Source organism: Lissotriton helveticus, chromosome 5_1 (genome assembly GCF_964261635.1).
Source record: "Lissotriton helveticus chromosome 5_1, aLisHel1.1, whole genome shotgun sequence".
NCBI lineage: Eukaryota > Metazoa > Chordata > Amphibia > Caudata > Salamandridae > Lissotriton > Lissotriton helveticus.
In genome coordinates, this window is record NC_136065.1 from 686,810,423 (window position 1) to 686,833,521 (window position 23,099).

At 50.2% G+C, this 23,099-nt stretch overlaps 1 protein-coding gene and 1 long non-coding RNA gene across 2 annotated transcripts in view; one reads left to right on the forward strand and one right to left on the reverse strand.

The window, feature by feature from the left end:
* The window catches only part of LOC144754837 (uncharacterized), an 89,242-nt gene extending 68,779 nt beyond the window's left edge, over nucleotides 1–20,463 (forward strand). Inside the window, exon 2 of the long non-coding RNA XR_013594772.1 lies at nucleotides 20,234–20,463. This is a non-coding gene — a long non-coding RNA (uncharacterized LOC144754837). The remainder of the gene's footprint in view (nucleotides 1–20,233) is intronic.
* DNAJB12 (DnaJ heat shock protein family (Hsp40) member B12) overlaps nucleotides 1–23,099 on the reverse strand; it is a 255,070-nt gene that overhangs the window by 161,308 nt on the left and 70,663 nt on the right. The window lies entirely within an intron of this gene.

The window sequence follows — 23,099 nt, forward strand, 5'->3', positions numbered from 1 at the left end:
GCGAGACCTATTGCATTGCAAATGCTTGTTACATTTATGAACTTATCAGGAGGATACTTTCCATCTAGCTTGAAAACTAGACTGAGCATGTTCTACTGACAGTCACTTGAAAAACTTTGTTACCGCAAACTTGATTCTGTAGTGCATTACAATAGTATGATCAACTTTTTTTCTAGCTGAAGCCTTGGCATCTGCCTCTTTTTGCATTCTCCCTCTCTCTGGGTCTCGACACAGATGTGGATTAGCCAACGGGACACATAATGCAAGAGTGCAGGGCAAACACACTATAGTTCTAACTCATCACTATTTAATCCACCTCAGTCATTTCCACACGTTCTTCCCATCTGCTATGTAACCCTCTTAGTTCCCTTTCCCTATGCTTACCATTATTTATTCCCCTCCGTTCTACGTCCCCAGCAACAAAATCTATTAGCAGTGTCTGGATGCTGGATCTGCAGGTTTCTTGCCTGCTGGCTGATCGATGGGGCCCTTTCTCCATCAACCTGTTTGTGTGCTGTCTCAACCACCAGCTCCCACAGTTCTTCAGTTGGAGACTGGACCCACTGCCGAAAGAGACTGAAGCATTCGTCGAGGATTGGAGTCAGGAGAACGGGTATGTGTTTCCCCCGTTCTCAATGATCACGCCGACGGCAGCCCTGGTCCGCAGGCAGAAGGCAACGGTGGTACTAATAACACCATTTTGGAGGTTGCAAGTCTGGTTTCCGGTTCTTCTGGAACTTTCTTGGGCTTCTCCAACCAGACTCCCCAACTTTCCTAACATTCTGACGAATCCGGGCGGCGAGTCCCACCACCTGGTGGAAGAGGGCTTGTTACACCTCATGGCCTGGCAGATTACAGGCAAATGTGGAGACTCCCAGGCCTTTCGCAACAAGCTGAGCTCTTACTTTGCAGAGCCTGGACCAACAGCACAACCAAGCGTTATTGGGCAGCATGGACGCTGTGGAAAAGTAAATTTTGCCATGTTATATGTGCCTACGTGTTCCCCATCCTATGTATTATGTGCATGATTAGATATGCATATATCCCCCTATGATCGATTAAAGACGCAATTATAGTTGTGTCCAACTCTAGTATGCCAGTTTCCAGTTCTCGTGAAAGCAACAAGTATTAGGCCCTTGTTGCCATGTTTTACAGTGTACACGTTAATTCATTGAATTGTCCCCGTTTCTAGGCCTCAAAAGGGCCCGGACGCCAGATTCAAGCTCCAGTCTTCTGAACCCGCTCCGAGGAGCGATACAGCCCCCACCTGCATCCCTGACCCTTCACTTACTTCCTGCCGCGCGGTGCCCGGCCCGGCCTGGCTCTGCCTGCCTGTCTGCCAAGAGTATGTTATGCTTCTAGTTATCAGTTCAGCTCCTCGTCTTTACATTCCTTAGCTACTGAACCGTATAAACAGTTTCAGCTATGGTCTAGTCTTTCTGTCTCCATGCAGGAGAAATACTGTATTAATATTTCTAGCTCACGCAATACATGTAGAATAGATGCATGCACCAGTCTTAGTGTCAAGTAGCCTCTGCCCTGATAACTTTTAGATTCTATCAACATGTACTTCAAACACAAGATACCAGATATGCCATAGGTACATGTCGTCCTGACACCGCAGACTTTAGTCTCCTCTTCTAGTGTAGAAGTTATAGCCCCCAGTTTTCCCTGGTAACACGTCATTGCCCGTTTGCGCGCACCACTAGGTTAAAGGTCCCAGCTGCTCAGGTAGCCCCCTCCATGTTTCCGCCCACTCATGACACTTCTGTGACGTTTCATATCACATGTCTATGTATACGCCCTGTACACGCCTTCTTGTTACACCCATTTTTGTTCTTATCTTTCGCGACTGCTACGAGTTACGCCTACTGCTACGCCTATTGTATGCAATGTAATGTAATGTATTATACTATATATATGCTGCACTGTCGATGAGGCATTGCAGCTGCCATCCATTCTATTTCCGTGCAGGCTTTCCCGTTCCTGTCCCTTCCCTTATGCCTGATTAAAGCCTGTTAGACTCAGATACCTTGAATCCTGTCTCTTATTTATTGAGCTATCTGTTTTATTCAATGTATTCAAAAATAGTACCGGTAATTAATTATTTATTTACCACATAATGGCGCCCGAATAGGGACTTGCCCTTTCCCCACGCGCCGGTGAAGCCACGCAGGCCCCCTGACCCTCTGCAGCCGTGACGGAACCATACCGTGCACGTGCAGATATTTCTGCTTCAAGTATCCCTCAGGCCCACGGAGGAGACGGAGACTGCGGTCCAGCATCCAGACGAGGCGGTGAGGAATGCGGCGAGTCCCGACCAGAGCCCAAGCCGAGAGTACAAGGTCCGAGGTATCCGGAGGCCCACCTGTAAATGAAGTCCGAAGTTCGTAGTCCGACGTCGTAGCAGTCCAGTCCAGTCCGAGGCCTTCCATTCTTGCTGCCCGGTGAGTACCGTTGCTGGGGTAGTATCTAGACAGGGTCAATTAATTTGTCTCTGGTCCGTTGGGTTTGGGTACACAGATCCAGTCCGAAGTATTCACCTAGGTGGATACGGGTCCTGACGTGTCTCTTTATGGGACCGGTATGTTTCGTACTGTTTTAGCAGTGCATCCAGTAATTCTAGTAAGTCTGTTCTCGAGAAGTTCAAGTATTATGTTTTAAATGTACCAGGTAATATTCTGTTCGAACTGTTATTAATGTTATTTAATGTGTTTTCAATGTCGTGGTATGAGTGATTTGTTTTGCTATTCATTACTGTGTTTATCGTGTATTTTATTGTGTTTGGATTCAAGTCTAGAATGCCTCTGTTTTCCAAGTTACGTCAGATAGGAACCCGGAAAGGGTTACTCGAAGAATCAGTTCCTGTCCCGCCTAGGGACAGTCCAGGACATTTTATGTATCATAAGCATGGCTTAAGTGCTATATTGTATTTAGATTTATGGGTCGACTATACCAAGGATCTAGAAGAGAAATATAGATGGCCTGTATCAGGTACATGGGATGCCGAGTGCATCATGCGAGTAGAAGAGGCATTATGGAAAAAGAAAGCCCGACAGTCCCAGAAAGATGCCATCGAGTTATGGCGCAAAGAATCTCATAGAAGAACCGAAAAAGAAATCAGAAAAACAGAGTTAAGTAGGGAATCCTCAGAGAGCCCAAGAAAGGGAACTTCTAGAAGAAGGTGAACGAGTTAGAGCAGAACAATCAGACAGACAGAGAAATGCTCTTATAAGGGGCATGTATCCTCTTCTTGCCGAGGGCTTGCCGAAGGCAACCCCGGAAGCATCCAGTAATTTTCCGCCACCATTAGTCCCGACTAAGCTACGTCATAATCCGACCGCAGCTGAAATTTTTCTTTCGTCCTATTTGGACGATACAGTTCCAGAATATGCAAATCATATTCCGCCTGTTCAACCTCAGCACCCTGTTAATAATGTAATCCCTGTTCCTCCAGCCACTGGTCCCGGGGACCAAGTTAATGTACCCCCGGCCCAGCCTACAGTAAATGTCACGTTACCAGCACCCGCACGTCCGGTATTACCTGACGACTCTAGCCCAGGAGGGGCGGCGGGAGGCGCTCCTACCACCCCGCCTCAAACGAAACGAATGACGCTGAGAGAAGCAGCGTTACAACGTACACCGAAAGTCTCTACTTACGCAGCCCTCAAGAAATACCTTACTGATTGCGTATATGATTCAGTACCAGGTGAAGATTACATGATACTGTATTCAGTACGTTTACGACGAGTTACCACCTTTTTGGTTACTCTGCCAGACATGAAGGACCATCTAGATAGAATATATCGTTTTATCCGTACAGGGGAGGATCCAGAAAGTATTCACGAAGCTATGGCACACAGAAAAGTCGAGACTCAACATCTGATTTTACAGTTTTTGATTAACTGTTTAATAAGAGAACAAGACTATCCTGAGAAAGATACAGATAAGATGAAAGTCCTGACAAAGTGGAGTGATAATATAGCCGAGGGAAAACACAAGACACAGAATTGTATAGACACTATGTACAGGAAAATCCGTAAGGAAATTCTAGACATACACGAAAAAGAGAAAGCAAGGAAAATAGCCGAGAAAGAGAATGACTCTTCAAGTGAAGAGGTAGACAGCGAGAATCCCGACAGAATAGCGTATGTAGGTAGAACTAGACTTTCCGACAGACATTCACGTTCAGATTACAAGAAAAGTTTTCCTCCTCCAGTGCCAGAACAATGTTCTCTTGAGCAAGTATTCCAAGCTACCGATAAAATTCTGAAATCACGAATAGGTTATAGTGAACTTAATACCATGCATGAACAAGAACTAGCCCGATCAGCAGTCCGATGGACTACTGATTCTACCACGTTTCCAGATGAAATCGTGGCACAAATGTTCCTGAAACTGCCCCCAGCCGAGCAGCGTCTGGTGGGTATGTATATGATCCAGCACCTCATCACACTGTATGAGGTTCAGCATTCAGATCCAGGTCCTTTACATGATGTATTGAACGAGTTACTCCAGTACAGATGGAAAGGTCTAGGTACCGATTTAATTAATGTCATTCTAGAACAGCGCCACAAATACAGTACGTTCCTGACTCCGCATTTTGTTCCCGTTCCACCCCCAGTAAGGAAGTCATTCTACATAGACAGACAGAATCCGTTACGAGAAGTACATCCAGTTAGGACAACGGGAGGTGGTCTAGAACGAGTATTTGTTTACACCCCCATCACGAAAATAGAACTTTTGGAAATGAAGAAGTTAATCCCCTGTCATGATAAAGATCCAGCAGGGTTCCACCGTGAACTAAAAGACATGCTCCGTATGGGAGAATACACGTATCCTGATATCATTAAAATGTTAAAGGTCTTGTTGCCTGCGGGCATATATGAAAAACTCAAAGAAAAAGAATGGGAGGTGGGAGAGAATAAGATAGATTGGTCCGCATTAGAAGCCGAAGATAATACACGAGTACCAGGTACCGGTCTTGGGGATAAAGCTAAGGCTTTGCCCGAACTGTTAATACAAGTCTTGCCCAGATTACTAGCCACGAAAAAGGAAGACTGGGATGCCATCTCAGCCTGTAAACAGAAACAAGATGAAGATACTAGTGACTTTTATTCTAGATTCGAGAAATGTTTTATTATTAATAGTGGTCTGAAAACAAGTAGTGAATCGTACCCTCATCTTTTTGTTACCAAACTAGTCGAGAATTCAAGTCCACAAGTTAAAAATCGAGTACTGAAAGTCGAGAGTTCTTGGCAAGCTAATACTCCGTCACAAATGCTCCAGATGCTCCAGTATCACCAGAACAGAATCAGGGAAGAGCAGGAACATGAAAGAAGACGTATGAAAGACACGAAAATGAAAGTATTAGTTGCACAGTCTGTTCCACAAGACAGTCAGAAGAGGGGTCCGAATCAAGCCAGTCATCCTGCAACTCCCGTTAAAGGGACATGCAATTATTGTAAACAACAAGGTCATTTTATAAACGAATGTGCAGTTCTGAAACACAACATAGCTACTGGTAAGACCAAAGAGAGACCGCGTCCGCCTAGACAAGAACAAGTTTTACAGACTTCCCAGCCACCGCAGAACGCACAACAGACAGTTACAGTACCGCAGCCTATCGCTGCAACACAGCATGTTGCACAACAGATGTACCAGTATGCACAGACAGAGTATCCAGATTATCAGCCATATTCATGAAACAGCCTAGAGAGGGAGGTAGGATTGCCTCTCATCGAGATTCCTGTAGATCAAGAGGGTCCCTATGTACATAGTCAAGTATTAGGGAAAGACAGAAAGTTTCTGATTGATACAGGGGCAAGTAGGACTACCATCAGTCATGACGAGGTTCCAGGGGCTCCGCTCTCAGGCTCAAGAAATGTTTCCCTTGGATTTTCAGGAAAGCCTATTGTTTTTTTTTTTTTTTTTTTTTGCAAAAACAATTTTTATTGGCATTTCAGAGAAAGACATTCAAGATAACGGTCATTGTTTACATGTACACTGAAGTGTGTAGGAAGATGAGTCTTTTCTGAAAACACACCATTTAGAGAAACAATCCCACAACCGATCCCTCCCTGGATCCCACCCCCCTAGTCAGTGTGCCAGTGTCCTCTGTCCAACAGCCAATGCTCCACAATCCCGCCCTCCTTCCGGACAATTGAAGGGGAGGTAGATGATGCTTCCCAGTGGGGGGCCTTAACCCTCACAAACTTTGTCTTTATTCATGGCAGGTGTGTGTCGTATCCGGAACAGGGAACCTCACCCCTACAGCCCCCTATGGCGTCGGCGCCTCACTATCCTCCTCCCGGTCGCCCTCAGGGAGTCGCAGCTCGGCCACAAGGGCCTCCCATGCTCTGGCTGTGTCCAGTGCCCTGTCAGTATCTAGTCGCCTGGCCTGTTGCAGCTGCAGTGCGCCCTCTGCCTTAGCCCACCTCTCCAGTGTAGATCGCCAGCGCAAGTAGCTGGGGCCCTGGCTGGATTTCCAGTGCATGGTAATTTCCCGTTTGGCCAATATCAGGCCCAAATCAATGAATTTGCTGGTGACGCGGGTGCGGGGGGTATGAGGGAACCACAATAGCAAGCACACGCCCATATCTGCTCCAATATTCCGATCCGTGACAGCATTCAGGCAGGCCATCACCGCCTCCCAGTAATCGGTCAGCTTCACACACGCCCAGAACATATGGGCGAAATCCGCCTCCTCCACTCCACATCTAGGGCAGAGCGAGGGCGCGCCCTCAAAGTACTGCGAGATCTTGACCGGTGTCAGGTAAGCCCGGTGAAGAGAGAAAAATTGGATCATCTGGAGCCTGGCATTCCTCGTGCCTTTCCATGCACGCCGCAAAAGCTGCGGCCAAGTCGTGTCGGGAATCGGTCGACCAATATCCGTTTCCCATTTGGCTCTCAGTCCGTCCAGGGGCTGCAACGTCGCTGACGACAGCCTCCGGTACAGACAGGTGACGGCCTTGTAAGTACCAGCCGCCATAACCACATACTGACAACTCTCAGACGTGGGCGGTTCAGAGAGGCCCTTCCTCCAGTGGTGCTGGATGCTAGCTACGAGCGAGGCGTGCAACAGGTAATCCCCCCTCGGGAGGTCGTAGACGTCACGCAGCTCCTGGAATGACAGCAGCGATCCCTCCTTGTACAGATCACCGACCATTTGCAGGCCTAGGTCCTCCCAGGTCGCTAATGCTGACCAATCCCCTCCATGCGGGAAGGCAGTGCACATCCCCAGTGGGATTTCCGGGGCATATGGGCGAGCGACGCCGGCTCGTCTATGGCATCGCAGCCAGCAATTGCGGATCGTCCGTTCCTCGCTGGAGAGTAGGGAAAGGTCCAGTTTCTGGGCCAGTATAATGAAGGACATGATATGTCTCGGAAGGAAGCCGCCTGCAGTCCCTTCCGGGCCTCTGAATTCAAGAGCCACTTCCTGAGTAAGCCATTGCAGCTGGGCCGCTAAGTAGTACCATTCAAAGTCAGGGGCGGCTAGTCCCCCGTCCGACCTAGGGCGCATCAGTGTGGTCAGCGCTACTCGCCTCCTGCCCGCACCCCAAAGGAACTCGGTGACCAAGGATCGCAATCTGGCGAACACAGAAGCCGGGATCCAGACTGGTAGAGTGCGAAACAAATATAAGAGGCGGGGCAGCGCCACCATTTTGAGTAACGCCACTCGCCCCGCGATCGCCAGCGGTAGCGTCCGCCAAAACCCCATACAGCCTCGCAGGTTCCGGATCGCTCTCTCGATGTTACCCTCCAAGAGGTCCAATTGGGACCGGTATATACGCGTACCCAGATAAGGGAGGCAGTGAAATTCCCACCGCAGCTCGTCCTCTGGTTGGGAGTCGTCCGCTCCTGGCCCTAGCGGGAAGAGGCATGACTTCTTCCAATTGACCCTTAGTCCCGAAAGGTGGCCGAAATCCGATAGCAGGCGTCTAGCCCCGCGTAGGGCGGCGTCCGCATCGGCCAGAAACAGTAGGCAATCGTCAGCGTAAAGGGAGATATAGTGCGTGTCGCCTCTTAGTTGTAAGCCCTCATATGCCTGGCCCAGACGGGCGTGAGCTGCCAATGGCTCTATAGCTAACGCAAACAGGAGAGGGGACAAGGAGCAACCCCGTCTGGTTCCACGTTCTACCCTGTAAGGGGCCGAAATAGTGGCCCCGGTCTTGACTCGGGCCGTGGCCGCAGCATAGAGTAAGGAGGTCCATTTCACATATCGCTCACCCAGGCCGAAGGTCTCCAGTACGCGAAGCAAGTACGGCCATTCGACGCTGTCAAATGCTTTCTCAATATCAGTTGACAGAACAGCGGGTCCTGGCAGACCGTCAACATAGCCCTCCATGACCCGAAGCAGCCGTCGCACACAGGTAGCGGTAGTGCGCTGGGGGATAAACCCTGCCTGGTCCCGGTGTACCAATGCTCGCATGTGGGGCAGCAATCGCGTCGCAAGAATCCTGCTCAATATCTTATAGTCCGTTGTGAGCATTGATAAGGGTCTGTAGGCCGAGCGTGAGGTGGCGTCGCCGTCCCGCTTCAGTAAGGGAATCACCAAAGCTTCCCGGGTCGACGAGGGGAGAGTCCCCGTGTCCCACGCCTCTCGGTACACCACAAGCAAGCGCGGCACCAACACGTCAGCGTAAGCTGCATAAAACTCGATCGGTATCCCATCTGTACCGGGAGTCTTCCGGCGAGCCATCTGTTTAATGGCCACCCGAATCTCACCTTCAGAGATGTCTCCGCCCAGTGTGGCCACGTGGTCAGGGTCTAGTCGGGGGAGCTGCGCCACCCGGAGGAACTCATCCAAGTCCTCTAGCATACATGGTGTCGCACTCTTATAAAGGTGCGCGTAGTATGTGAAAAACTGGCCATTGATCTCCGATTGGGAGTAAACCTCAGTCCCTTCCGGTGTAGCGATAGCCACAATCGGGGTGCCACGAGTGCCTGGAGAGGCCAGCCAAGCCAGAAGTGAACCCACTTTGTCGCGCTCAGCATGAGCTCGAATCAGGAACTCTTTATAATCAAAGCAGCGCAGCTTTTCCATCACTGCCGCCACGTCCTCCCGCGCCGATGAAACCGCCTCGCGAGCCTCCGGGGCTGCGTGGAAGCGCCTCTCCTCCTCACGCAAGCGATCCTCGCTCTTCGTGAGGTCCCGCAAGAGAGTTTTCCGGACTCCCGCCGTGGCTGATATGCATAGACCCCGAACCACCGCCTTAAAGGCGTCCCATTCCAGCGCTCTACTAGAAGCCGTGCCCGCGTTATCGCCAAAGTAGCCCTCCACCCCGATGCCTACTTCTGTTCGAAATACCGTGTCCTCAAGCGCCAGCGGGTTCAATCGCCATGTCGGTACAGCTTGGCGTTGCCGCGTCCAGTGGAACGTTACCAGACAAGGGTTATGGTCAGAAATTGTTTTGGCCAGGTACTCACTGTGACGGACCAGGCACTGAACATCTGGCGTGCAGAGAATGCTGTCAAGGCGAACATGAAGCTCGTGCGGAGGGGAATAGAACGAGAAGTCTTTCTCCGTTGGGTGTTGGGTACGCCACGCATCAACCAGGCCCCAGCCACTCTGCCATGCTCGCCTACTCTGCGCTAGCCTGTGCGCCGCTGCCTGCGCCAGTGGAGGGTGAGACCTATCCATCCCCACATCAAGGACCGAATTAAAGTCCCCCCCTAGTATGACTGCATTGGCTAATACTGACGCCAGTTTCCCCGAAAGGCGCGCAAAAAAGGCAGGTTGGTCTACATTGGGGGCGTATATACAACAGAGTGTTACATCCCTCCCGTCCAAACGGCCCTGTACAGCTACGAACCTCCCCTCAGGGTCAAGCACCGTCTGCAGTGGCTGAAAGGGGACCCCCGCCCGCACCCAGATCAGGACCCCTCTCGCAAATGCCGAGTAGCTCGTGTGAAACAGCTGACCCCGCCACCTGCGCTGTAAAGCCCGCCCTTCACAGTGGTCAACATGCGTCTCTTGCAGAAAGGCTATGTGTACCCCCCTACGAACAAGATAAGCATGCACCTTGTGGCGCTTCAGCATGGAGTTCAGTCCCCGTACATTCCAGGTCACACATTTGAGGTCAGGTATGGCCCCCATTCACAACAGTAAAAGTAGCTCCGTCGATAACCCAGAGTCTGGACACACTGACATCACCCCCAATCCAACCCCAGAACATCGCCCAACAACCCCATGACCCACCCATCCCCAGAACAGGCCCTAAACAGCAGAGTCCCATCCAAATGTCAATAACCTCAGTTGAAACGTCTCCGGCAACTACCAGAGTCCCACAGTAGGTGTGAGGAGGAGGGGCGGCTTGTCGCTACCTCCAATAGGTCGTGAGCGAACCGTGTCCCCTGGCCAGCCCTCCCTATCGTGCCCTCGATGCCCCATATCTCCGCTACCGTAGTGGTCTAGATCACCAGCAGCGGGAGGGAATCCCCCCATCACCCCGTAACAACCCAACACTCCCAGCCACGTGCCTCCGCCCCAGTCCCAACCAAGTGTCCCACGGCAAATACGATACCAGCAGGACAGGTCCCGAAGGTCACTCATCCAATAAACCATCAGCCGTCCCAGGCGTGACCGAAGGTAGTCCCTTATCACCAACACTCGACTCCTCCGACACTGCTTCCTCCGAGCCCTTTCTGGAGCCCGTCTCCGCTGCAGAGAGCACCGCCACCGCCCTGGAGATGTTTGAAACCGCCTGAAGGGCCTCCCTGCGTTCTAACTCGGTTTGCGAGACAGAAGGTGTTCCAGCTTTCGGCGGTCTCTTCCTGGGTCTCCGGGATCGCCTGGATTGCTGCGGCTTCCTCCGCTGTCCGTCAGATGCAGGGGGACCATCCGTCCCAGCTTTATAGAGCTCCAGCCAGTCCCACACGTCATCTGGAGAGTCATAGAAAGAAGATTTACCATCCATCATAATCCTCAGACGCGCAGGAAACAGAAGCGAGTAGCGGATGCCCTCCTCCCGTAATGCTCTCATGACCGCCAGAAATGTGGAGCGTTGCCTCTGCACCTCTAGGGAGTAATCCGGGTATATAGAGACCTGAGCGTTGTCCACCCGGTAGGGCCCCAGTGCTCTCGCCCTCTGCAGGATAAGATCACGGTCCCTGAAGTGCAACAAGCGCGCTACCACTGGACGTGGTGGCCTGCCCTCCGCTGGGGGTCGAGCTGGCACCCGATGGGCGCGCTCCAACGTGTAAAACTGGGTCAGGCCCTCCGGCGCCACCACGCTGCGCAGCCAGGGCTCCAGGTAGCCTACCATGTCTGTCCCCTCGATTTTCTCCGGCAGGCCAACCACGCGGATGTTGTTGCGGCGATTGCGCCCTTCCGCGTCTTCCGCTCTTTGCTCCAGTAGGTGTACCCTGTGCTGCAGCTCCCCTATGGCAACCTCGTTCGCCTTGGTCGTCGGTTCCAGCGCGTCCAGACGGCCTTCAGTCTGCTTGACCCGGTCCGCTAGCTTGCCGTGGTCCGCTCTCAAAAGTCCCAGGCTCGTGGACACTTGGCCGATATCCAGACGCAGGGCCTCCCTGGTGTCTGCGATGGCCTGTAGAATCTGCTCCAGTTGGCCTTGAGGTAGGCCCGACGTCGGACCCTCACTCACGGCAGAGCTCTGGCTGCTCGCCGCCCCCTCCTCCACGTCCGTCGGGGGCTTCCGGGGGCGCCCCATGGCTCACAGGGCCCCACTACTCCCCTCCTCCCGGAGGGCACAAAGTGCGCAGAAGGGTTCCCGGTAGCTCCTCACCGCAGCCCAGGGGGTTCCGGTCCCAGCACTCTTCAGCCAGGGGTTCAGGCGATCATAGCATGTGTATCCCCTCCAGGCGGGCAAGCCGTGTCTCAGAGCAAAGGGGGGCCAGTCCCAGTATATAGCCAGCCAGCACCAGTCCCGGGAGTCAAGGCACTCAGTGCAGAGGATTCCCCAGTAGATCAGCCCCCAGGCCTACAGCTCCCAGCAGAGCGTTCCCGGCCGAGATAGCCGTGTCTCAGAGCAAAGGGGGGCCAGTCCCAGTATATAGCCAGCCAGCACCAGTCCCGGGAGTCAAGGCACTCAGTGCAGAGGATTCCCCAGTAGATCAGCCCCCAGGCCTACAGCTCCCAGCAGAGCGTTCCCGGCCGAGATACCTCAGTGGCCCCCCCAGTGTCGGAGCCCCGGGGCATCCACCGAGTAAGGCAGGCAGGAGGAGCGGGGGGAACGTCACCAACCAGCAAATGCCCCCTCCTGGGGGTAGGCCGCGGATCTTAGAGCCCCCGCCAGCACCAGCGCTGGTCCGATCAGTTCTCTGGGGGGTCCCACCAGCTGCCGCTGTCCCTGCGCCACCGCGTCCGTCCGACAAGGTCCTTGCGGTTTTGCCGCCAAGCCGGCTCGCGCGGGCGGCAGAGGCCGAGCAGCCCGCACCGCAGGTCAGCCGCTCGCGCACGCGAGGCCGGGGATCCCGCTGGGCGCCCAGGCCGCCCACAATGGCTGGTGCTGTGACAAGGACTCCTCGGTCAGCGCGCCACTCTCCGCTGAATTGGGGCCAGCGATGGCCCTCCTAAACCCAGGCAGGGGTACAGGTGAGCGCTCGTCAGCAGGCGCCTCCGGCGGGTCCCGGTCGCCGGTTGTCTTCCGCGACCCCAGGCCGCCCGGTAGGTGTCCAGGTCCGGGGGCGCGAAACTCTAGGTCCCCGGCTCCACCTCACTGGTGCAGGCCTCCAAGTGGCACGTCGGCCCGCGTCGCGTCCCCGGCTCCGGGAGCTCCGCTCAGGTCACCGGATCGCCGACAGGCAGCCCCAGACCCCGTACACTGGTAACGGGCGCCTGAAAGCAGGGCAGAGGCAGGATAACCACAGGATAAGTAGCGGGCTGGCCGGAGCTCGCTCAAGCTGCGACCACCATCTTCCAGCGGCAAGCCACGCCTAGGAAAGCCTATTGTTAATGAAATATCGAAACCAGTTACTCTAGAAGTTGGTCCATTGTCCCGAACTACAGATTTGTTACTCACGAAGTCATGTCCAGAAAATTTGTTAGGCATTAAGACATTAAAAGAATTAGGAGCAGTCATTTGTTGCTCCCCAGAAGGGGTCCGCCTGTTCTTGCGAGATTTTAAAGGTCATTATGTATTACGTGATTTTGATCCAAGATTATTGAATGTACCACAGCATTTATGGGCGCAAGGTCCAACTGATGTAGGTTGTATGCACATTACACCCTATCGTGTCACTCTGAAGCAAGGTGTTGTATTACCACGAATCAGACAGTACAAATTGCCACCTGAGGCTGTAGCAGCCTTATCCAAAATTATTGACGAGCTTATTGTTCAAGGAGTGGTTGTAGAAACTGACTCCAATGTATGTAATTCTCCTATCATTCCGATTCTGAAACGTACTGATCCAAATGCACCTCCAGTTTATCGATTAGTGATTGACCTTCGAGAACTCAATAAATGTATCATACCACAGTACCCAGTGGTCCCAGATATTTCTTCCCTATTGACTGCCATTGATTCTTAAGCCACGTTCTTTACTGTAATTGATCTCAAGAACGCATTCTTTAGTGTCCCCATTCATCCAGACAGCCAGTTTCTTTTCGGATTCTGTTTAAATGGAAGAAGCTATAAATTCACACGAGCTCCTCAAGGTTTCACAGAAAGTCCTAGCATTTACAGTCAAGCACTTAAGAGCCAACTGGACAATATTCACATGCCAACTGACACTGCCCTACTCCAGTATGTCGATGATCTGTTAATTACAGCCCGTTCTGAATGTGACTGCGAACGTGCGTCACTTACAGTTCTGTATTTTCTGGCCGAGATGGGGCACAAGGTGTCCCCTTCCAAATTACAATTCTGTGTCCAGCAAGTGGTATACTTGGGACACTTACTGTCCAAGAGGGGTAGGCAGTTGACACCTGACCGTATCCAGTTAATAGCACGTCTTCCACAGCCCAAGACTCAGAAGGAGGTACGAGCTTTTATCGGCCTCACTTCTTACTGTAGACAATGGATTCCTCAGTATGCATTTCTAGCCAAGCCACTGATACAGTTAACGACACAGGAGGCAGCCGTATCGACTGTCCTCCCTTGGACCCAGGAACATACACTTGTTTTTAATGAATTAAAGAAAGCTTTATGTAATGCACCTGTTCTAGCAACACCAAACTACAGTAAGCCTTTTACACTTTTTGTTACTGAATGTGATGGTACTGCATTATCTGTTCTCACACAAGATCAAGCAGGACAATACAAGCCCTGTGCTTATTTTTCTAGCACATTAGATCCAGTAGCCCAGGCTCTGCCTGCGTGCCTCAAGTCAGTTGCAGCCACAGCTCTAGCTATCAGACAGAGTGATTCCATAGTGTTAGGACTTTCCCTGACAGTACAAGTTCCACACTCCGTGGAAGTTCTTTTAAACCGAACACAGACCCAGCACTTGACAATTGCACGTTTAACAGGGTATGAACTGACACTGTTTCAGCCACACATAGAAATCAGACGCTGCAACGTTTTAAATCCCGCTACACTGTTACCCTCAGTTACTTCAAATACTGCCACACATGACTGTGTGGAAGTTGTTAACACCATGACAAAGCCAAGACAAGACTTGACAGATATTGCATTACCTGACCCCGACCTGACACTTTATGTGGATGGTTCATGTATGAGAACAAGTACAGGAGAACTAGTAGCCGCGTATGCAGTGACTACTGAAACCGAAGTTATAGAAACACACCGTATTGATACCCTGTCTGCTCAGGCAGCAGAGCTAGTTGCTCTGACCCAAGCCTGTATACGTGCCAAGAACCTGAAAGTTAACATATACACAGATTCACGTTATGCATTCGGAGTCGTACACGACTTTGGAGTGCTCTGGCAAGAGAGAGGTTTCATGACTTCTCATGGAACCAAGATTCCGCATGGTCTCCTCATTCAAGCCCTGTTAGATGCAATACATTTACCGACAGCTATCGCTATCATGAAGTGCTAGGCACATACGAAAGTTACTGACACTATTTCCCAAGGTAACGATCTAGCAGATCGTACAGCCAAGCTTACAGCTCAGACTCCAGACATTCCAGTTAACACGACACCGACACACATTCCAGATCAGACAACTTGTATGACAGTTAAGGACCCTACACAAGATGTACTAGATATCCAGTCACATTCCCTCACTTAACTCTGCTACCTCTGATGAAATCAAGAAATGGTCCGAACAAGGAGGGGTCCAGACAGATCAAGGATGGTTGACGAAGGGAAAAGCCACATGGTTTCTCCCTGACTCAATGGTTCAAGTCATCATTAATACCGCACATAGTCCAGTACACCTAGGAGAAAAGGCCATGTTAGACAGTATCCAGAACCTTTGGTTCAACAAACATTTACGAGCAGCCGCCAAACAGAAAGTACGTACCTGCATGATCTGTTGTCAGTTCAATCCAGGTAAAAGTGTCCCGGTGGAACAAGGTGGATTCCATCCTCCCGACCACCCTTTTGAAGTCCTCCAGATGGATTATATTCAGATGGAGCGATGTCGAGGTTTCAAGTATGTACTCGTAGTTGTATGTGCTTTGTCCAGATGGACAGAAGCATATCCAGTTCCAGATTACACTGCCGCGACCACTGCCAGGCAGTTGGTTCGTGAGTATTTTCCCCGCTATGGTTTGCCAAGGGTCGTGTATTCAGACAACGGCCAGCCATTCTCATCTGAACTCATGAAACAAGTATCCCTTCTGTTAGGGTACCAGTGGAAATTCCACTGTGTACGACACCCCGAAGCAGCTGGTCTAGTAGAGAGACATAACCAGACTTTGAAAATCCGCATTGCAAAAGTATGTACAGAAAAAGGTGTAGATTGGTTAGTAGCACTGCCAGTTGCCCTTTTTTATATGAGAATGGTTGCACACTCCAGATCAGGTCTGTCCCCGTACGAGGTCGTATTCGGCCGTCCTCCAAATATGTGGGGTACACCTATGCCCAGAAAGATTACAGACGTTTCCAGTAATATGCTGACAGATTACCTAGCTTCCTTGATGTCTGCCCTACACTCTTGTCGTTCACAGGTTGCCGCTGCTTTTCCAGACAACACCGAAGTGAAACCGCACGAAGTCATACCAGGCGACTTCGTCCTCGTGAGAAACTTCGATCGTTCAAGTCCGCTGGAGCCCCGTTGGAAGGAGCCCCAGCTGGTGTTATTAACAACAAGGACCACAGTCAAGCTAGAAGGACGCAAAGGCTGGGTGCATACCAGCCACATCAAGAAATTCCATGGATTACGGCCAAAGACATTTATCAAAGACTGCCCCGTTCTTAAGGACTGTCCAGACACAGACTCTAAACTTCCCCTGTTAGAGAAAACTCCGCAGCAGGAGTATAAAGCCAAACTCCGGTCTAGTAAAATAAGTCAGCCAGTTTAATTGTTTAAGTCCCTCTCGGGTGAAGCGGTTAGACAGGTTCCTGACATGTATGAGATAGACCCACACAGTGAGAGAGTTAGTCAAAACTCTAAGAGATGTATTATCGTCCTATTCTTTTTATTATTCTTGAGTCTTATGGTTACCTGCATAAATTATGCTTTTCATTTATGTTTTCCTATTTCACATGTACATATGTTTCCTAATGTTACAGTAGAGCACACATTTAGTGACCTGCCTCCTCACGAGTTATCCTATCGTCTTGCTATGCGTAATAACACATTTATCAGAATGTTACACTATTCACACCAGACCAGCAATGCCACTAATTGTTGGGTGTGTGGTCGACTTCCCCCTTTCCAGACACCGAAGGGAGTTCTGCCACTTTTTCCTTATCCGTTTTCACACAATGGTTCGTGTGGAGCATGGTCCACGTTAACGTCATCCTCAACTGATATGTCCCTTCTGAATCGAACATGTTTCCCAGACAAGCAAGGTCTTTCCCATAGAACAGGATTAGATCTAGAAAACGAAGTATATGATTTAGGTAATTATTCCTCGAATTTCATGGTTTTGAATGTCCAGTCCGATACTACTCCAGATTTGCCTGCTATTTCAGTACTACCAGTTAAAGGCGAATTATGTGTCAGAAAGAATGGTTCCGTACATGTAGGACATAGTGATTGTACTACTATTGTCGAGTATAGTGACAGTGGGAAATCTATTTTCAAAGCCTCACGTCATTCTTATTTTGTTTGTGGTCAGACCGCATATATACGTCTGCCCCTCGATTGGGATGGAACCTGTTACATTGCCTTCCTACTGCCACCAGTTTTTCTAGCCCCATCTGATTATCAAAGAGACACACATCTAGTACACGTTAGACATAGAAGGGAGACTGAGTCCCCAATTGTCGATCAAACTGAAACTGCTCTAGAACAATATCAAGACTTCAATAAAGGTTTCTTTTTCTTCATAGGTCCGGTCCAGAATAGTAAGTTAATACGTAGGTTAACCAGAACCCTTGAAGCAGTAGTGAATGAGACTACTTCCGCTCTAGGTAATTTAACCGAAGAGCAATCTGCCATTAGATTTGTCGTGCTCCAAAATCGTCTCGTCCTTGACGTCATACTGGCCGATAGAGGAGGAGCTTGTAGAGTCATCGGATCTAGTTGCTGCATTTTCATTCCTAATAACGCACCGTCTGTATATTCAGCTATAACCAGACTTCATAAAATTGCCCATCAGTTACACCAAGATTCAGGCACCTGGACATGGTCCGGTTGGCTCTGGAGTATCATATCTGCCTGGGGATGGAAGGTATTGTCATTTATAGGTATAGCAGTAATGATCATATTCAGTTGCTGTCTCTGTTTACAATGTGGCCCTGCGATTTGCGGCTTGTGTGCTACCTCTTGTATTCCTAGTCCTAAGTCCCGTTCCAGGACAATTCGAGACGAGCAAATGATGCTATATGAACAGATAGATGGTATCATGAATATTGATGTTTCCTGATGGAAACGTAGGGCACAAGGAGGGAATGTGGAAAAGTAAATTTTGCCATGTTATATGTGCCTACGTGTTCCCCATCCTATGTATTATGTGCATGATTAGATATGCATATATCCCCCTATGATCGATTAAAGACGAAATTATAGTTGTGTCCAACTCTAGTATGCCAGTTTCCAGTTCTCGTGAAAGCAACAAGTATTAGGCCCATGTTGCCATGTTTTACAGTGTACACGTTAATTCATTGAATTGTCCCGGTTTCTAGGCCTCAAAAGGGCCCGGACGCCAGATTCAAGCTCCAGTCTTCTGAACCCGCTCCGAGGAGCGATACAGCCCCCACCTGCATCCCTGACCCTTCACTTACTTCCTGCCGCGCGGTGCCCGGCCCGGCCTGGCTCTGCCTGCCTGTCTGCCAAGAGTATGTTATGCTTCTAGTTATCAGTTCAGCTCCTCGTCTTTACATTCCTTAGCTACTGAACCGTATAAACAGTTTCAGCTATGGTCTAGTCTTTCTGTCTCCATGCAGGAGAAATACTGTATTAATATTTCTAGCTCACGCAATACATGTAGAATAGATGCATGCACCAGTCTTAGTGTCAAGTAGCCTCTGCCCTGATAACTTTTAGATTCTATCAACATGTACTTCAAACACAAGATACCAGATATGCCATAGGTACATGTCGTCCTGACACCGCAGACTTTAGTCTCCTCTTCTAGTGTAGAAGTTATAGCCCCCAGTTCTCCCTGGTAACACGTCATTGCCCGTTTGCGCGCACCACTAGGTTAAAGGTCCCAGCTGCTCAGGTAGCCCCCTCCATGTTTCCGCCCACTCATGACACTTCTGTGACGTTTCACATCACATGTCTATGTATACGCCCTGTACACGCCTTCTTGTTACACCCATTTTTGTTCTAATCTTTCGCGACTGCTACGAGTTACGCCTACTGCTACGCCTATTGTATGCAATGTAATGTAATGTATTATACTATATATATGCTGCACTGTCGATGAGGCATTGCAGCTGCCATCCATTCTATTTCCGTGCAGGCTTTCCCGTTCCTGTCCCTTCCCTTATGCCTGATTAAAGCCTGTTAGACTCAGATACCTCGAATCCTGTCTCTTATTTATTGAGCTATCTGTTTTATTCAATGTATTCAAAAATAGTACCGGTAATTAATTATTTATTTACCACAACGCGATGGGTATGCTGGTGTCTGCGAAGGGAAGTGGATCCCGTGGGTTCAGATTCGACTCACGTGCTCAACTATTTGGTGAGTTTAGCAGAAAAGGGTCTGGCCTATAGGTCAATAAATGCCATCAGGTCCACCATTTCAGCGGGGCACTCTCCAATGGAAGGGGCACCGCTGGGCGAGCACCCTTTTGTCTGCAGGTTACTAAGAGGGATTCGTTTGTGTCTTCCCCCGGAACCTTGGTACTCGGTCCTGTGGGACGTCAATCTGGTGTTGAACCTTTTCTTATCCTGGCAACCCAATAGGTTCTTATCTAGGAAAGAAATGTCAGCAAAGCTGGCGATGTTGTGGTGCGTCGTTTCTTGCTGGAGAGTTTCTGGCGTGCGAGCCTTAGATATTACGGCTAGAGTGTTTTCCCCCTTTCGACGGGGCTTAACGTTCACAGTGAGTAGACGCACCAAGTCGAGCACCTGAACGATTTCTTACCCAGCTTTCGCTGACTCACCAAAACTCTGTGTGGTAAAATGCCTTAAGGCCTATGAGGAGGCTACGGAGGAAGTCAATCCACCGGGCGAACGACAACTCCTGATAGCGCTCAGAAAACCGTTCAAGGTGGTCTCTTCACCCACAATAGTCCGCTGGGTCAGGTGGGTAATGCAGGAGGCGGGCATCAATACAAAGGCATTTGGGGCCCATTCAGCACGAGGAGCAATGGCCTCTAAGGCTTTCAGTCTAGGTGCTGGTTTGGAGGCTCTCATGAGAGCGGCAGACTGGTCCTCAGATTCCCCGTTTAAGAGGTTTTATTTTAAACCAGTGCTGAATGCAGCCCAGGTGGTGGTGAGTAAGCTTTGAAGGAGCATAAATCCTTGCCTCCAATCCTGACATAGAATGAAAATTTGCCTAGCCTTGGAGAAGGTAAGTTTAAATTCAATTAAGGACAAAGTGGCGAGGATTATCCTGCCCAGCAACCAGAATAGTTGCAGACCCACCCGTAAGGGAGTAAGTAATCTATTTTCGTTGTTGCTTGTTCTATGATACAGTCTTACGGTGTTGCATTGTTTATCTGATGCTGTGCAAGTATTTTTTCTCTGATGTGTGACAACTGGATTTGCAATGCCGATGCTGACGCATACTGTCTTTCCAGGTAACGATGGGTCGAAGCAGGACGCATGAAAAGAAAGAAATGGCTTGACTCACACGAAGAGGGCTAACAGGAAGTGATATGGAGGCTTATACAGCCTGAAATGTGGACACTGTGAAAGGACTGATGAGATTTGTTTATTTATTTTTCCCTGGTTTCATGGGAAATTTAGTTTTATATTAATGGCTGCTGTTTGTGAATTTTGATTAAAGCGAAGAAAGGATAAAGCATAATCCTCGCCTACGTGTCCTTAATAGAATTGAAACTTACCTTCTCCAAGGCTAGGCACATTTTCATTCATCACTACATGGTCTACCCAACTTGGTCTCCTTGAGGGTTCTTTTTTACCATTCCTCTGATCTATGAAGGACCAAAGTAAGGCCGAGTTAAGACCACAACATAACAAATTGTGGGATACAATACCCAAACATGATTTTCCCGACATTTTGAAGGCTAGCGGAACATGGGTGAAATGGAGAAATACAACTCTGGTTAATTCACATGAAATAAAACTATTTACAAAACTAGTGATCCTCAATCCCCTAACAAACAAGTGCAACCCTTTCCTCGCTCTCACCAAACACGCAGTGTTACAGTTATCTGAACCTTAGTACAACTTGGATGAACATTTAAGCAATTATCTGGTAACTGAGACTTTTTACTTTCATGGACTCAGATGTCGCACATTAAACTCAACTGAGCGTTCATTTTACAAAAAACCTCATATGTTAGGTTAATAACTTCGGAAAATGTTAAAATGTACACCCCTTTTCTGGGGCGTTTCCAGGCAGGCCATCATGACGGACGCAAGATAGTGCGGCTCCGACCAGCCTAATATCAAAATCTGCCTTAATATGAGTTGGCTAATATGAAACGTTTACTGAGGTCGCCTAGCCGAGGATCGTGTGGAGGTTCTGGCGACGCGTCGTCTGGTGCCTGGGGGACCCTGTTGGAGGTCCGAGAGGGCCTGGGGGTGGAGCCTGATGGCTGAGAGGCAGCAGTGTGGTTTGCGGGGCTGACAGATCCTGAAATAAAGACCGCAGCGTTGTGGGCTCGCCGAGGCCACCAGGGCCGCACTGCATCCGCTCGTCCATTGCACCGGCAGTCCTCCAGCGCCGATCGAGGTGGTGACCAGGAGAGCCTGTGGCGACAACGCGGCGGCTGTCGAGCCGTTGATTGAGAGACTCCCGTGTTGCTGGGCCGGCACAGAACCCGGGACAGTCTGTGAGTGTACACGACTGCCTGGGACAGATCAGCAGTTTGGAGGCTCCCACATCTGGCATTGGGTGAGCAGTAGTTGCCTCATCTGCCCTCCTCCTCCTCTAACACCTTTGTTCCCAGTGTGGTTCGGCCTAACGGGGAGGCCTATCAAAATAAAACGTGGGGCACGGACGGCACCGAAGTGTAAGGCCCTGGGGGATGTGAGGCCTGCTACACACCGGATGCAATGGTGTGCCCCTCCCCCCAAATAATATTCTGACCGCCGAGAGGCATTGGAGGGTCGTGACCTGGAAACCGGTACAGCGAAGGGGGATCTACATTTGAGACGTGGGAGGCCCAACAACATATGCCTCCTTTAGAACAACACAGACTACTTTAGAACACCCAGTCATAGCAGCCATGAACCCGGAGGCTGCATTGGGGCGGCTGGAACACCTCTGAACACTGTATTGGGCATCGGATGAGACGCAGCTTGGCCCTAGTTCCTGACGACACGTAGAGAAGCCCTGCGGTACCACCGTGGCTGCCGCCCAGGAACAGAAAAGGCTGATAGACACTGGCACGTGGTGAGTGGCTACACGTGGCCCAGAGACTGAACTTGGGGTACCAGGCGCCTGCCGGAGGTGCGCTGTGGCTGGTCTACGCCCCTGGTGCCTGCCGGGTGGTGGGCCCTCCATGTAAAGCCATAGGCGCTGCACAATATTACACCTAAAAATTAGAATCAGCCTGCAGCTCGTAATATATTGGACTGTTGGGATAGAATAGCCGTGGATGTCTCTTTCCCCTCTGTCATAGGTAGATATTGCCACTGGCAGGGTAAACACACGACTCTATACCCCCTCACAATGACTAAAGAGAAAGCAACTGGGGGGAACCCTAAACAAAGCACCATGGACAAGTTCATAGCGGCTGATGCCACATCTACGGGGTCGGAGGGCGACCCAGCTGTTCCCCCAGATAACTCAGTGCTTCTGGCCGCTATTACCCAGACGAGAACGACCCTGGAGGCCCAGATAGGCACAGTCGGATTGGAGGTTTCGCTGCTGTGACAGGACCTTAGAGGCGCCATGGAGCGGATTACTAAGGCAGAGACGAGGGTCTCTGGTGTGGAGGATGCTGTTTCTGAGCTGCAGGTAAAGGTCTCATCATTAGAGAAAATTACCAAGGGCCTCGCAACCCGGGTGGAGGATGTGGAAGGAAGGGCCTGCAGAAATGAACTCCGCTTTGTATGGTTCCTGGAGAGCAGCAAAGGTAAAGACTCAGAAAAAATCCTCTCAGAATGGCTGGCCTCGTGGATCCTGAAAGAGGCTCTATCCCCCTGTTTAATTAATGAACATGCTCACAGGGCCCTGCTGCAGCGTCCACCCCCTGGGGCTCGCCCTAGACCCTTGATCACATGTGTCCTTAATTACCACAACAGAGCATCAATCCTTAAACATGCTAGGATCAAGGGGATCTCTTCTACGAATCCCAGAGAATCATGATTTTCCTGGACTATACACGTACGGTGATCCAGCAGCGCCAATCGTTCCAGGCAGCTAAGGCACGGCTGCGTGAACTTAAGATTGCGTATTCAATTCAATTCCCGGCCCGACTACGAGTCATATACAATTCATGGACCTTGATACACCAGAGGCCGTCTTCAGCT